The following is a 15521-nucleotide window of genomic DNA, read 5'->3' as shown; positions in this document are numbered from 1 at the left end:
AAATCCAAAAAGCAAACTATTATGGATCTCGGTGGTGCTGCTGGTTTTGGCTTCGGAGCTGTAGCTCTGTGAGATCTCTCAATGCAAATGTCCATGTCTACAGGCAGCTTCAGCGCAGATTTAAAGAAGTCTGCAATAAACGGGCTCATCTCTTTTCCTTCTGAATCTTCTTTTATCCCATACACTCTTATATTGTTCCTGTGCAATCTGTTCTCCATGTCATCTTGTTTAGCAGTTAATCTGGCATCTTTTTTAAGTAAGTAAAGTAACACTATTTCTTGCTATATGCCTCTGTCTTCAGTGTTACTCACTCTCTCCTCCGCTGCATTCAGTCTCTCCTCCATTGTTTCAATTCTCTTTTTTATTTCTCCAATTGATGCCTCCATCCGAGTTTGAGACTCTAAAATGTCTCGTTGTGCAATCCCAGATTCTTCTCGAAATTTGCGAATCTCTGTTAGCATTAACATTTCACTCCCAGTGTCGTTTTGAGCTAAGCTAGCATCTAGCATTAGCTGCTTTTGTGTCGTCTTCGTATCATCGCCTTTCCCCCCCTTTCAGTCCCTTTCTTGTTGTCCTTTGTGAGGGAGTCATTATAACAGTGTTTTCTGGATAGATAGGTGGAATTATATTCTTACAGCAGGTAATTTAAGAATTATTTCAGTCAGAGCGCAGTCTGCAAGTGTCTCTACTACATAGGCATATCTCGAGCAAAGGTTTTAGAAAAATTGATAAATACTCAAGAGAAGTATTTGGATTTTTTAACATCTTATCTTCCAATCAATCTGGTTTTAGAAAACAACATAACACAATAACTGCTTCGTTGAAGGCTTTAAATCATGTTGTTGATGCATTGGATGCTAAGGACTATTGTGATGCACTTTATTTAGACCTGTCTAAAGATTTTAATATTGTAGACCATGACATCTTATGCCATAAGCCCTCAGACACTGCTTTCTCTTTGAAGCACTTTGATAACAGTCTATCTGTTTTAAATTGTGCTCTATAAATAAATATGACTTGACTTGACTTTCTCAGACCATACTATTGGTTGGTTTTATAATTACCTTTCAAATCAAAGGCAATATGTTCAACATAATGGTACTTCTTCCAGCTATTTAAATGCCAACAATGGTGTACACAAGGCTGAGTCTTAGAACACACCCACTTCACAATCTACATACTGTATTTGTTGCCCTATAAGTTGCAGTTTTTTGCATAATTTGCATGCCCTGCAACTTATACCTCTAAGCGATGCATTTATGGATTTTTTCCCCTATTTATAACCCAATTTTTGGCTGAGACATTACCATTTTCATTCATTCTGACTGAAATATTGAACACTACCATTTTCAGCCGCTAAATGGCACCAGAGTAGTATAGTATGTTGTTTGTCATGTAGTAGGTAAAAGTGGCTATTAATGACACAATCGACTCACCATACCCTTCCACCTTCGTCCAGCTCGCCTAGAGCAACAGTCAGATCAGCTTCATTTTGCTGTGCCTTCCCGGCAAAATGCAACTAATTTGACCATTGAAGTGCATTTTTTAAGTAAAAGTTAAACTGAGACACACTTTTACTATAATGTCGAGCAAACAAATAATTGTTTTAGGTGGTTTGTTGTTCCAGATTGCATTTTTATGATCTTAACTGTTAATACTACAAATTTTACAATGTTTGGTTTCCTTTTACTTAACTTTTCTTTACCCACTCTGATGATTAGAACCTATATTTAATTAGCATAATTTTTCCTGTAAAACACAATTTATGTAATTTGTTATTTTTGCAATTGTTCCGTTTTTCTAAATTTTATGAAATTAGGTTTGATCATTACTTTTAATTTATTAACAACATACAAAAAATATAATGACTCCTAAAGGCAACAATTTCACAATTAGTTGTTCTGTTTTCTGAGGGCATTTTAAGCTAAATTAAATCCTAAACCAATGTTTGAATGACACCATAAGGCTGAGATTCCTCTATTACAATAAAACTGTTTGTGCTAGTTTACAATGACTAAATATTTATTATATTTTATTCAAGTGCATATGATTTTTGTGAATAATGAAATAATTTTGTTTCTTACATAAAATGGGATATTCAAGAGATAACTGTGTTATGAACGTCAAAAAAATTAAGTCTGATCCTCTGGACATTCAAAAAAACAAAACAAAGCAAAACAAAGAAATGTAAAAATGTTTCGTCTTTCATCCGAAAGACTTCTTCAGTCTGAGGTGCTGTATTCAGCTCAGTCTTATAAATAGCACCTTCTTATAGTGGATCAACCAGTTTGCTGCTGACAACCAAAACCAGCTGCTCACATGATCAAGGAGGACCATCAGCCTAACGATGGATCATTAGCACCCTGATGGCTGTTTGCTATTCACAGGGGGTTGAGTGATACTAGCAATAACAGCATTGTAAGAGGGGGACAACTGAACACAGCAGCCTCCACCCCTGTTTAATGATGGACAATTTCTTTTCAAAAAGGCCTTATTTACACGGACACGATGGGGGGAAACATAGTTTTTTTTCATATGTTAATTAGAGGAAAAGATTTGCGTTGACACGGTCGCATTTTGGGTTTACATGCATCCGGAGGATTCCCCCCCGCCCTCCCGAATCCGCTGTAGTTACCATGCCAGGTCATTAGATGGCGCTGTGAATTTTATACCTTCACATAATGCGCATGCGTGCTGCCTCGGCATGTTGTTTTCCTCGTGGCTAATCAGCTAACAACAACTTAACGACAAGTTAAAGGTGGATTTTGGATGAGAGTCGACAGATTTGACGTCAAGTGGGACCGCTTCGTCTAACAACTCCACACCGGTCGCTGAGTGGACCAGAACTGAGTCGACTATGTCGGACTTTACTCCGTGATAATCAGTAGCTGTTTTACAGCAGGTAAATCAACGTTCTTAATAATGTTAGCTTGTGTTTACTTCGGTAACAAAACAACCGAGTTTTTATTTTTTTCCTGAAAGAAGAAGAAGCTGTCCTTCCACCAGGCGGACCAGTTCTGAACGAGGCCCAGCTGAACTGCAGGAGGACGTCGAAGAGAGATGTTGATGAACTATTTATTTAAAATTCCCCTCAGTTGTTTTATTCAATCCATTCAAGTTCAGGTAACGTGTTTTAATAGTGTGTTCAGTTTAATTATCATTGTTTGTGTGACATACGGTTTGTGGTGTTGAATAAATAAATAAAAATTAAACCTGATGTCTTCATTTTCAACTTCAGTGTTCACGCTTTATGTTTATCATAATTTTAAATTTGAATTACATAATGTCCAGATAGCTTCATTTAGCTCAGAGCTTCATTATATTTCACACTAACATAAATATTGTTTATTATTATTAAACTTGTTATTTAGCACGTTTATGTTATAGTGCAGCGTGACGTGTGCGCGTGCCTCGTTCTATAAACAGCGACATTAGAACTGGATCAGATTGTGTCTCTTCCAACACAGATGTCGGTCACAGCACCTGGAATCTGACGTAGATTAACTACGAGATTAAAATATATTCCATCAGTCGAGGTTCTGAAAGCACTGTGTCCTCCGCCATGTTGATAGAAATATAGCGTCTGTCCGCGCGTGCGTGTGCGCATGTGGTTTAACACAATGCCTCAGCGGGAGATGTTTACATTATCAGCGGGGGATCAGCGAAAACCTCTACTCTGGAAGGTGGATTCAGAAACCTCCGGATTCAAAGAGGGGGGCTACTGTTGTCGTGTAAGTGATCAGCAGAACCGCAGAGAGAAAGCCGTAAATGCACTCAAAATATGCGCCGTGTAAATGGACCCAAAGATGGCCTCCTTTACTCCTCTCTCAAACCATCGTTCCTCTCTGTCCAGGATGTGAATATCTTCATCCCTGAAAGAGTGATCACTGGCCTGGAGATGAGTGTAGACCACAGAGTCCTGGCCTGATGATGTTGATCTTCTGTGCTGGGCCATCCTTTTGGCCAGTGGCTGTTTAGTTTCCCCTATGTAAGACTGATCACAGCCCTCCTGACACTGAACAGCATACACAATATTACTCTGTTTGTGCCGGGGGACTGGATCTTGCATTATGAACCTTCCTTTCCTTTTGGGTAAATATGCGGGTACATCAAATGCCTGCTTTGGGATTGGATTTTACATACCTGTGAAAGCTAAACAGAGTGGCATTGACTTAAGGTGTGGTGCTATATTTGTATTTAACCACAGCAATTGACAAGCACAAACGCCCGAACGTGTGCACTGAAACACACACACGCGCGTGCAAACACACCCACCCACACACACACACACCTCCCACTAAACAGCTGGGAGTGTTTGCAGTGTGAGTGGGTCATTGGTTCCCCTCTCTGCCTCACACAATGTCCCATGCACTGTCTGTGTTTGCACTGCATCTAACTCAAACAGCCCAAGTTTCCGTTCCTTCACCATTCAAGCACGGCTTCAGGTTTGCTATTGTTGAGGACTCAGACAAACCAAAAAGCTTGTCCTCAGGTTGCACTTACAAAACACAGGCCAAGTTCATTGAGAAATCAACTAGAATTTCAGAAATTCACCTGATATGCTTCCTCTTGCGTTTTTTTCTTCGCAAGTTGATAATCTTTTGACGTTCCAGTCAGGGTCACTGAGATATTAGACATGCTGTGTTTAATTTCCTCAACAATGGAAGTCACAAAGACAAACATGCTTGCTGGGAAGAAGCATGAGGTTTCCACTTTTTTTCTTTCTATTCTGTTGAAAAGTGTTCATAAAAATGTGGAAAAACATTGAGCTCCAAATATTAAACAGAAAGAACAAAAGGCTTTTCTCAAAAACAGCATTCCTTATTATTGTCTTGGATTACTTGCAGTTTAAAATTAGACTGAAGTCAGATTAGCTTGAAATTGAACAAGGTCATCTTTCTATTTAGTAGAATTTCATGAACAATCATACTGTAAATTCATCTGGATGAAGCTTCAATAAAATTTTGGATTCTAAAAATCATTCCACAGTAAACATGCAGTTTTCATCACTACCTCAATGCTTTTGTATCATTTATTAACAATATTAATGTTTTAACAGAAAAAAAAAACAAAAAAAACAGACTAAGCACAGTATTTGAATATCTGGGCATGTTTGAAAATGGGGTAAGGACACTGTATGGGGTAAGGACACTGTGGGACTCTATAGTGTTCTGTTTAGATCCTTTTTTGCACTCCCCAGTGGTTTTCTTTCTTGTTGTCAGCTCCTGTTTCACCTGTCTTCAATTAGAATCACCCCCAGGTGCGTACTTTGCAGCTCTGCAAGCTAACACAATGTTATGTGAACACAGTGGACACCTCCAGCGATTCCTGGGAGAGGATGGTGCCCACTGAGGATTATGTGGGTCAGTTACTTGGCTGCCAGGACTGGACAACTTACTGGAGATGTAGGAACTGGAGGGAGAGCCATAAGCTGCGCTCCCTTCTCCTGCCACCTTCCACTCCAATCCCCAGCCATCCTTGCCTCCCTCCCGAGTCATCAGTAGAAGAAATTCAACCCACAGATTCTCCCACCTCCCTCCTCATCTCAGCTGCGGGAGGGGTCAACAGCAGAACCTGATTGGATCCACCAAACTTCAGGCCCTCGCTCAGCTCGAGTCTTCCTAGACTCAGCCGAAGGAGCAGCCAAGATATCCGCAACCGAGGAAGCAGCCAAATTCTCACTAACCGAGGAAGAAGTCGAGTTCTTGCCAGTTGAGGGAGCAGTCGAGATCTCACCAGCTGAGCGAGCAGCCGAGATCTCGCCAGCCAAGGGAGGAGCCTAGATCTCCACAACTGAGGGAGCAGTTGAGCTCTCGCCAGCTGAAGGAGCAGTTGAGTCCACCTTCCTATGTCTCTGTGTGGGTTGGCCAAGACGCCTCACCTTGTGTTTCCGTGGGTGTCGGGGATGATATTCCATTTCCTTCATGCCTCTCTGTGGGTGTTGGAGATGATGCTCCACCTCCTTTGTGCCTATCTGTGGGTGTCAGGAACAATGTTCTACCTCCTTTGTGTCTCTCCATTGGTGTTGGGGATGTCGCTCCACCTCCTTCATGCATCTCCGCAGGTATCGGGGACGGCAACCCATTTCCTCCATGCCTCTTTTTCATTCAACCTTTATTCAAACAGGTTATTGAGCCTCGGACTCATTTACAAGAGAGACCTGATTTTAATGAAGAGTGATGACAGAAGTAGACAACAAAGACAACAGTAGACAATCATAAAAGAAAGCAAAAATGTCTGCATTGATTTTTGCCAGGAACTTAGCAGATGTTTGAAGCTGTTTAGAGAGGTAAAGTTCAAGAGCTTAAGATGTTTTTGCAAGATATTCCAGGATACAGAAGTGGAGAAGGAGAAGGCCCTTTTGCCTAGTTCAGTCCGCACTGAGGGTACACTGCATGTAATAATGTCCTGAGTGTGCACATTGTAGTTGCATTCTCCGTGGATGTTGGAGATGATGACCCTTTTCCTCCATGCCTCTCCGTGGATGTCAGGGATGATGACGACCTCCCCTCTGCCTCTTGTGCTACAGCCCCTGTGGTTTCTGAGCTTGTTGCAGTTCCACAGGCCTCATCTCCTGTTGCAGTCCTTCAGGCCTCATCTCCTGTTGCAGTCCTGCAGGCCTCATCTCCTGTTGCAGTCCCGCTGGCTTCATCTCCTACTGCAGTCCTGCCAGCTTCATCTCCTGCTGAAGTCTCGCCAGCCTCATTGCCTGCTGCAGTCCTGCTGGTCTCACTGCCTGTTGCAGCTCCTCTGGTCCCGTCGCCTGCTGCAGCTCCTCTGTTCCCATTGTCTGCTGCAGGTCACTCAAACTTGTTGAGCTCTGCAGCTCCTTCTGACTCATCGATGTCTGCAGTACCCTCCAACTTGTCGATGTCTGCAGAACCCTCAGACTTGTCAACATACCATACCATACCATACCACTCTATTTATAAAGCACTTAAAACAGCAACAAGGCCAATCAAAGTGCTGTACAGACAAAACAAGAGGTAACACACAAAGCAAAATACAAAATGAGGTAAATCAGAATATAGACAAAAAACGATGCAGATAATGACGACAAACCAGTGTAGAGCATACAGGATCAAAACACAGATCATCTTGTGTTGAAAGCTATTGAATAGTAGTGAGTTTTTAAATGGGACTTGAAAACCGAGAGGGAGGGGGCCTGTCTGACAAGCAGAGGTAACTCGTTCCAGAGTCTTGGTCCTGCTACAGAGAAGGCCCTGTCACCTCTGCGCTTAAGACGAGCTCTTGGAACTGTGAGGAGCAACTGGTCCGCTGATCTCAGGGAGCGTGGTGGGACATACGGTTGTAGCAAATCAGAGAGATGGGGGGGGGGGGGGGGGACGACACTGTTGAGTGATTTGTAGACATACATGAGTATTTTGAACTGGATTCGAAAGTGAACCGGTAACCAGTGCAGTGAGGCCAAAACTGGTGTAATGTGCTCTCTTTTGCCTGTACTGGTTAAAAATAGGGCTGCTGCATTCTGGACCAGTTGTAGTCGTGCAATGGAGGTCTGACTGATACCAAACAGGAGCAAATTGCAGTAATCAAGCCTAGATGTAATGAATGCATGTATTACTTTCTCCAGGTTCTTTTTGGACAATATGGGCTTCAGTTTAGACAGCCGCCTCAGTTGGAAGAAGCATTATTTAACAATCATGTTTACATGATTGTTAAGTTTCAGGGAAGGGTCCATTATCACTCCCAGATTAGTGACTCTTTGTTTTTCTGACAGGGTTAGAGCGGAAAGGTCGATGCAGTGGTTTGTGATCGTGTTGTTGGGAGGGAACAACATGACTTCAGACTTATTTTCATTGAAACTTAAGAAGTTTAAAGCCATCCAGTCCCTGATGTCAGCCAGGCAGTTGAGCAGCGGTTGAATAGAGCATGTACCATTGTGTCTTAGGGGGAAGTAAATTTGACAGTCATCGGCATAGAAGTGGAAGGGCATGTTGTGTTTCCGGAAAATAGCACCAAGCGGCAGCAGGTATAAAGAGAATAGGAGGGGACCCAGGATGGACCCCTGCGGAACCCCACATTTAAGCTCTGCCCTGCGGATCTAAAATCCTTGATGGAGACACAAAAGGATCTGTCAGAGAGGTAAGATCTGAACCAATTGAGGGCTGATCCTGTGATGCCCACCCACTGCTCCAACTTAGCAATGAGGATCTCATGGTCGATGGTGTCAAAGGCGGCTGTGAGGTCCAACAGGACAAGCAGCACAGAATCACCGGTATCTATGAATCTGAAGATGTCGTTAAAGACCTTCAGCAGGGCAGTTTCAGTGCTGTGGAGAGGTTTAAAGCCAGATTGGAAGAGCTCTAAGATGGCGTGATCCTCCAGGAAGCACTTCAACTGGGACTCGAATATTTTCTCCAGTACTTTAGAAACAAATGGGAGTTTGGAGACAGGCCGGAAGTTGGACACGACTGAGGGGTCAAGGTTTGTTTTTTTCAGGAGAGGTTGGACAGCAGCATGTTTAAATGATTTTGGCACCACGCCAGTGGATAAACTACTGTTTACTATGGCAAGAATGGACGGACCTAGAGTTGGAAACACCTCCTTTAGTAGTCGAGGGGGGACCACATCAAAGGGGGAACCAGAAGGTTTCAAGCTGCACATGACCTGCTCTAGAGAAGATAGAGTGATGGGTTCAAAATGGTCAAATAGAGCTACAGACTGAAGTGGGATGGATGGGTCATGAGTTGGAGGGGAAATGTGAGCCCTGGTGGTCGCAATTTTTTCCACAAAGAAATGTAGGAAGTTGTAGCACAGCTCAGTTGAGGCTTCCAGAGGTGATGGTTCAGTGAGGTGGAGAACAGAGTTTAGGGTGGAGAAGAGGACACGTGGGTTGTGAGACTTTGACGTAATTATATCAGAGAAGAATTTTGATTTAGCAGCTTTTACTGTTTTCTGATAACAGCGCCAACTCTCTTTAAGTATCTGGAAAGAGACCTGCAGCCTGTCTTTCCTCCACTTTCGTTCCGCCCTCCTACATTGCTGCCTAGCGGCCTTGGTGACGTCACTCGTCCAGAGGTACGCTGATAATGGTCAAAATAAGTGACTTCAGTGACAGAAAAACGAAGATCCAAAAGTTGTTGTCTGTCATACACCAGCAGAGAGTTGATGTCACAGATGTGAAATGCAAAAAACAAAAATAATCCAAACACCATCAGCAGAGGTGGATTGCAAGCCTTGTACACGGGCGCCATCTTACCGGAACTTCCTACAGCACCCTCCAACTTGTCGATGTCTGTAGTACCCTCCTCCCATGTATAGACAACTAAGGATCCTGTGGTCTCTCCACATGTCGCTGCAGCCTCCCATGTGGCCTCTTCAACTCTCATCCTCCTCATTTGGTGGATGCCACTCTTGCCTTGTGATGGATGGTTTTCTGGCCACCAGCCAGAACTCTTGACCCATTCCAGACGGTTTCCGGACCATCTGCCTGAACATTTTGTGTTGTTTTCTTTTCATATTTTGCTTCCCAGGTTCTGACCCTGTCAGTTTTCTCTTTTTTGGTCCTTGCTTTTCCCTTTGTACCCTGACGTTTCCTCTCTTCCAAGTTGCACATTTTCATCTTCAGGACATCAGTTGCCATCCCTTTAGTGGGGGATACTGTGGGAATCTGTATTTTGTTCTGTTTAGATTTTGGTGTTTTCTGCATTCTCCAGTGTTCTCTTCCTTGTTGTCAGCTCCTACCTCACCTATCCTCAATTCATTCCCCAGGTGTCTGTCATTCCTGTCTCATTAGTCTCCCTTTTAAAATCAGAGTCTCTGTGTTTCCCCTTTGTCCATTCATTGTGCTTCCTAGCCTGTCTGTGCCTCTGTCATTTCCTATATTTCGTCCAAGTAAGGTTTTGCTGCCCTGTCAGCTTTTTTTTTTTTTAATAAATAGACTTGTTTTATTTTTACCTCAAAGTCTTCTGTGTCTGCCTGCGCATGGGCTCTATACTAACAAAATTTGTATTCATGGATACAAAGATCTGCATATTAGATAATTCAATTCAGTTCAATTCAAAAATACTTTATTAATCCCAGAGGGAAATTAAATGTTGTAGCTCATTCTCCTGGTTTCATTAAAGAGTTGTTCTAGATGCTGATGGCTGTGGGATCTCTTGTGGTGGTCCATCATAGCGAATCTGAAGAAACTGGCCACATATGCTGGTTTGTTTACTTGGACTTGGTGAGACTCTCAGTCCTCCTGGGCAGCAGGACCACCTGAATGTTGAGCAGAACTCCTCCCAGAGCGATGGTCACTCCTCTCAGCAGCTTGTTGAGCTCCTCATCATTGCAGACAGCCAGATGCAGCTGCCTGGGGATGATCCTGGTCTTCTTGTTGTCACAAGCCGTGTATCCCGCCAGCACCAGGATTTCGGCGATAAGGTACTTGAGCACCACCACCAGGTAGACAGAGATGCATCCACGGCACCTCCTTTAAAACTCATTTGGGATTTGGGACTGTAGTTGAGGTATTATTTGACCTTTGAGATGTTAATCAGCTGCTCCCAGTTGTAAAAAAAAACATTGTTGCCATGGTAACGCATCGTAACAAATGTCCAAAAGAAAAATGTTTCAGTAAAAATCCTTCCAGCTACACAGCATCCGATAACAGAGGAAAATATAATCCAAAAAATGTGATTTACGTCCAGAAAGAGAGGAATGAATGTTTTCAAATGCAATATCCTGTTAAGATATTTCCTATTTAGACTGGTCCTATGGATTTGATCTGCTCAGAGACTGGATTATAATGAAATTATGACCCGGTTCTGACTGGGTTAAACTGGGCCAGCAGCTCTCAAGAGAGTCTTCCTGTGATTTCAATATCAGTCAAAGGAATAGTTTAATCTGCTTGCCACATCACGTAGAAAGGCTTTGAAGCACCGTCTCTTGTTTTTTCCCAACACGTCAGTACACATAAGACCACACTTAGTCACGCCCCCTCATACACTGATAGGCTGAGCTCCCCTTCTGCGAAAGGCGGAGTCTAGGACCCCATAAATGAGTGAAGACACGGGACTTCGGGGCTCTTCCGATTCAGTGAACGCGTCACACGATTGTGTAGAGTCCAGCGCTGTAAAACTGTAATATTTTCCTGCCTTTTTAATATAATTGATAAAACTTAATTGACGTTTCCTTGATTTATTGATTAGTATAGTTGTCACTTCTGAGGGAGGTTTGAGCCGGGGGTAAAGACGTGGGCAGGAGGGGGTTTCCGGATCCGGTGGCCAGCTGCCAGCACGCGTCTTTAACAATCCAATGAATGTAACAGAGCTACTCCAACATGCAGCCACCTTGAGCGGCATAATTCTAGCATTAGTGACTGTTGTACATAACTAAAAAATGTAAACTCTTGAATTAGTACATTCATTTACAAACTTGTAGTGTTCATTTTATCAGTTACAATGAAGGTTTACAATTACAAATTGAAGAATTTATAAATACAAACCTTAAGATTGTATTTGCATTTTTTGTTCTTTATGAATACAAAAAGAAGTGTGCAGATGTGAAGCTATAATTCTTGCAAGAGAATACAAATTTACAAACATGATCAGTCACATTCTTAATGGATGTAGTTATCACATTGTAATAAAGTACCACATGTATGAACTGTTTAACATTTCCTGACTTTGTTCTATTGTTTCTTTTGCATCTTGGCATTATAAAATTAAAAGAACACAAGCTCAACTAGTATTATCAATACTTCATGTGCCCCGTAGATAAGCTTGTGACCCTGTGCCATTTATGATCACAATAGTAAATCTCTCACAGAGAAAATGTACACTGCAAGTTTTTAAACGATTTTACTTATTTGTGAGTTTATACTGTATATTTCTGCACACCAATCAACTGGGTGCACCATTTTACATGTCAAAACACACTTGTAAAAAGTCCCTTTTACACTTGTAAAGTCACTTGTTTTTTTATAGTATCCTAGTCATTCCATTTCAAGATGGCAGCCATAACTAGACTTTACCAAACTTTAAAATGTGTTTAACAGTCATTTTGACATATTCTGAGCTAAAATTTGGAGTGTTAGTAGCTGAGAGCCGTCCCAAACACATACCTCAAGATCTTTTTTTGAAAATGTTGTCTTTGAAGACATGCAATGCTTCCAACAAAATGCATGTTGTTAACAAATGCTAGTTTAATTTCATCCATAGATAAAAGCAAAAAAAAGAAAAAAAAGAACCTATTTTCACACTTGTACATCTTGCTGAAAGCAGAGATTTCATATTCAATACGCTGGAATGTTTTCATTGACAAAAATGAAGCATTTATTTATCAAAAAGGTAAAGTAATAATGAGAATACTCCCTAGATTTTAGAAGTACAAATACTGTAACATATTTTGCTGATTTTTATGATCAGTCACTGCCCATTCCAGCTAAATGTGTGAAAAACCACACCAATCATACATAATATGTTAAACTGATATGGCCTAAATGCATGAATACATTCTGTTTTTATCTTTCTTTTTAAAGTGGTCCAGTCTCAGGTGGGTAAAGAGTGTCCCAGTACTCCCCTGACATCATCAGAGTGGGCCTGGTATTGGCCTGCTTGTCAAACACAGGTTTCCTTTGTTGTGTCAACTGCACACTGAACCTTGCAGGGGCCTCACACACACAAAGGAATGTTTGGATGGATCCATTACACAGTCGCGCACACTGGTTGTTTGCCTGTTTAACTCCACAACAGTTCTCTGGCATTTAAATTGGGTTGGTGGGTAGGTATAGGTGGGGGCTGTCTGGACTAAGACACTGGTAACCACATGTAGAATTGTCTCAAATATTATCTTTGAGTTTAGTCCAGTTTCATCTTATTTTAAGCATCCTTTAGTGCACACATCTCTCACATTTTACATGCATCAAGCACTTTACTTCAACTCTCACATTGCTCCTGACCTCCACTTAACCCCACACTGTTTTCCTGTGTGTTTGTGTCTGCAGTATCCCACTTTGTTGCGTCTGAGCAGTGAAGCGTCGCAGTGAGCAATGACTTCCTGTGAAATGTGACTGCTATTTTGAATCCAAAGAGGCTGGGCTGCCTGCGGTTTGTCTGTCTGTCAGCCTGTGCGTCTACCCTCAACTTTCCCCTAGGCATGCAGAGGAAGAAGACATTTCCGCAGACTCAGAAGAGTGACAGCCAGTGCTGCCAAAGCCTGTCGGCAGCCTCGACCCAACTTCACAAGTAGGATTCCGTGTTGTTTAATAGCAGAGGTGGGGGGCAAATATACATTTTTTACTGTGATATTTCAAATCTTTTAGAGCAGGACTTCTCAAAGTTTTCATAAAATGTATTACTGCAAAAAATACCTAACTTTCAAATTTGTGAGGGACAGTAAAAACAATAGTAGATGCTCATCTTAGATTCATATCTGACATAATTGAGCGAATTGGCCAAACCCCGTTCCTGGTTGAACGGTGTAGCTTTGTCTCTTCCTATGCCCCATGATAAATGAATACAAATTTGAGACAAATATATTGTTTCACTGGGCTATGATTGGTAGATGAACAGCATTTATGAGGGAGTCTCTCCAATGTCTTCAGAATATTCAGTACAATTCAGTTTATTTATATAGCACCATGTCACAACAGAAGTCATGTCAGGGCACTACCCAGAAACATTCATATATAAAAATAATAATTTAACATTATTTATCTGAGGAGCAGACTGCGCTGAATTTAACTCCGTCACAGAACTTTCATCCTGAGCTAGCACAAAGGCGACAGTGGAAAGGGAAAACTCCCTCATGAGGAAGAAACCTTTAGCAGAACCAGACTCAGGACAAGTGGCCATCTGCTTCGACTGGCTGGGTTTGGTAGGAACAGATACACAATGGCAGGTCAAGAATCACATGTTAAGATAGAAATAATATCAAATGAAAAATATTCAATTTTAGCAGATCATTTAAGGAAATGAGGTCAATTTGTCCTCTAGTAGTCTGAGCTTAAAACAGCATACCAAGCCAACTCTAATTATAGGATTTACTGTATATCCTGAAATGTTGTCAGGTTCTAAAGTTGCTTGTGTGAGCTGCAAAGGCGCGCATCCCATCACTTGAGTTTTGAAGAAAAAAATTAGTTTAACAACTTTTCTCTTGAAATAGTCACCGTGAAATTGTTGGCATCTCAAACTCATTTCAAACCTACTTGAATTGTGTTGGGGGCATCTCCGACTCGTCTCAATAGTACTAGAGCTGTATTTTGACCCCAGCAGGGAAGCTGGCCTCAGATCAAAAATATCCAAGACAAACTTCCAGGTGTAAAATCCATACTAAAATCACATAATATGCTTTGAAAAGCTGACCCAAATCTGTTTTCTTCATTTTTTTAATGTTCTCATAAATGTGGGGCAGATATTGAGGTGGGTATGAAGCTGGCCCAGGTGGGTACAAGTGTGTAAAGGTTAGATATGACAAAATGTGCACAGTCTAAAACACAAGACGTGCACACAAAAATAAGTCATGATTTTCAAAATGTAACTGCTCATCTCTCTGGTCACTTGGTTAGAAACACTCAATTTTCAGTGACTGCAACAGAAAAATTGCACATTTTCTTGCATTTTTGAGTAATGTTTGAGTTGCCTACTAGTCACCTACAGTGGCAGCCATGTCATATTATCTTTGTATCCAAGGTTAAATTTTACATTCTTTTCTCTTTCTCTTCCCCACAACAACAAAAATGCTTTTTGTATTGTAATTTTGTTATGTCTTAAATCTAATTTCTTCCTGTTTTGCAACGTTAGTTGCTAGTAGATTTTGTAGACTTCAGTGCCAATGCTTGAATAGCCACTACCCTATCTCTTAGTCATTGTCCACTCAAGGTCCAGTTTACATTCCTCCATTTTTGAGCAAATCCGTTACTTTTCTGCTGTGTTTTGACAATTTGTGTACACAACTTCAGTTGTTTTCAAAGCCTTTTGAATTCAGGTCTCAAAGTGGCGGCTTTTGGAAATCTTTGGAATCGGTGTGAAATGTGCATTAGCACCTCAAGTCTTTTTCATTCAACCTTTATTTAAACAGATAAATCACATTGAGCCTCAAAGACTCATTTACAAGTGAGACCAGTTTGGACAAACAAAAACAGTGGTTAACTGGACACGTAGGAGTTGGAGGCGAAAAAGAAATTCCTATCAGACTTTTTTTTCCCTGCCTTCAGGAAAAAAAAACATTCTCGAGGGATGTCGAGGAATGGCCAAGAATAACGTCTATGAGAATCGAAGAGTCCTGAAATGATGACACAAGTTTATTCAGCTGGTTTCATCTGGTTATCAGTTGGAAATTCCTCAGGGGGGAGGTGGTGAGCGTCAGATCACATGTTCTCCAGGCAAATTCAGATAAGATGGCCTTCAAGGCCAGCCAAGGGAGCCAAATTCAGATAAACACACAATTGTTTTAGGGACAGGCAGAACTTAATGACATTTACCTTGAGTCTGTGTTGGTCGACTCGGTTCTGAAATGTCCAGATTACATGGCCACACCAATGGAATGTGACTGAGTAAAATCCCCAATAT

Source organism: Nematolebias whitei, chromosome 10 (genome assembly GCF_014905685.2).
Source record: "Nematolebias whitei isolate Nwh7 chromosome 10, NemWhi1, whole genome shotgun sequence".
NCBI classification, from domain to species: Eukaryota; Metazoa; Chordata; class Actinopteri; order Cyprinodontiformes; family Rivulidae; genus Nematolebias; species Nematolebias whitei.
This window is presented reverse-complemented; position numbering follows the sequence as displayed.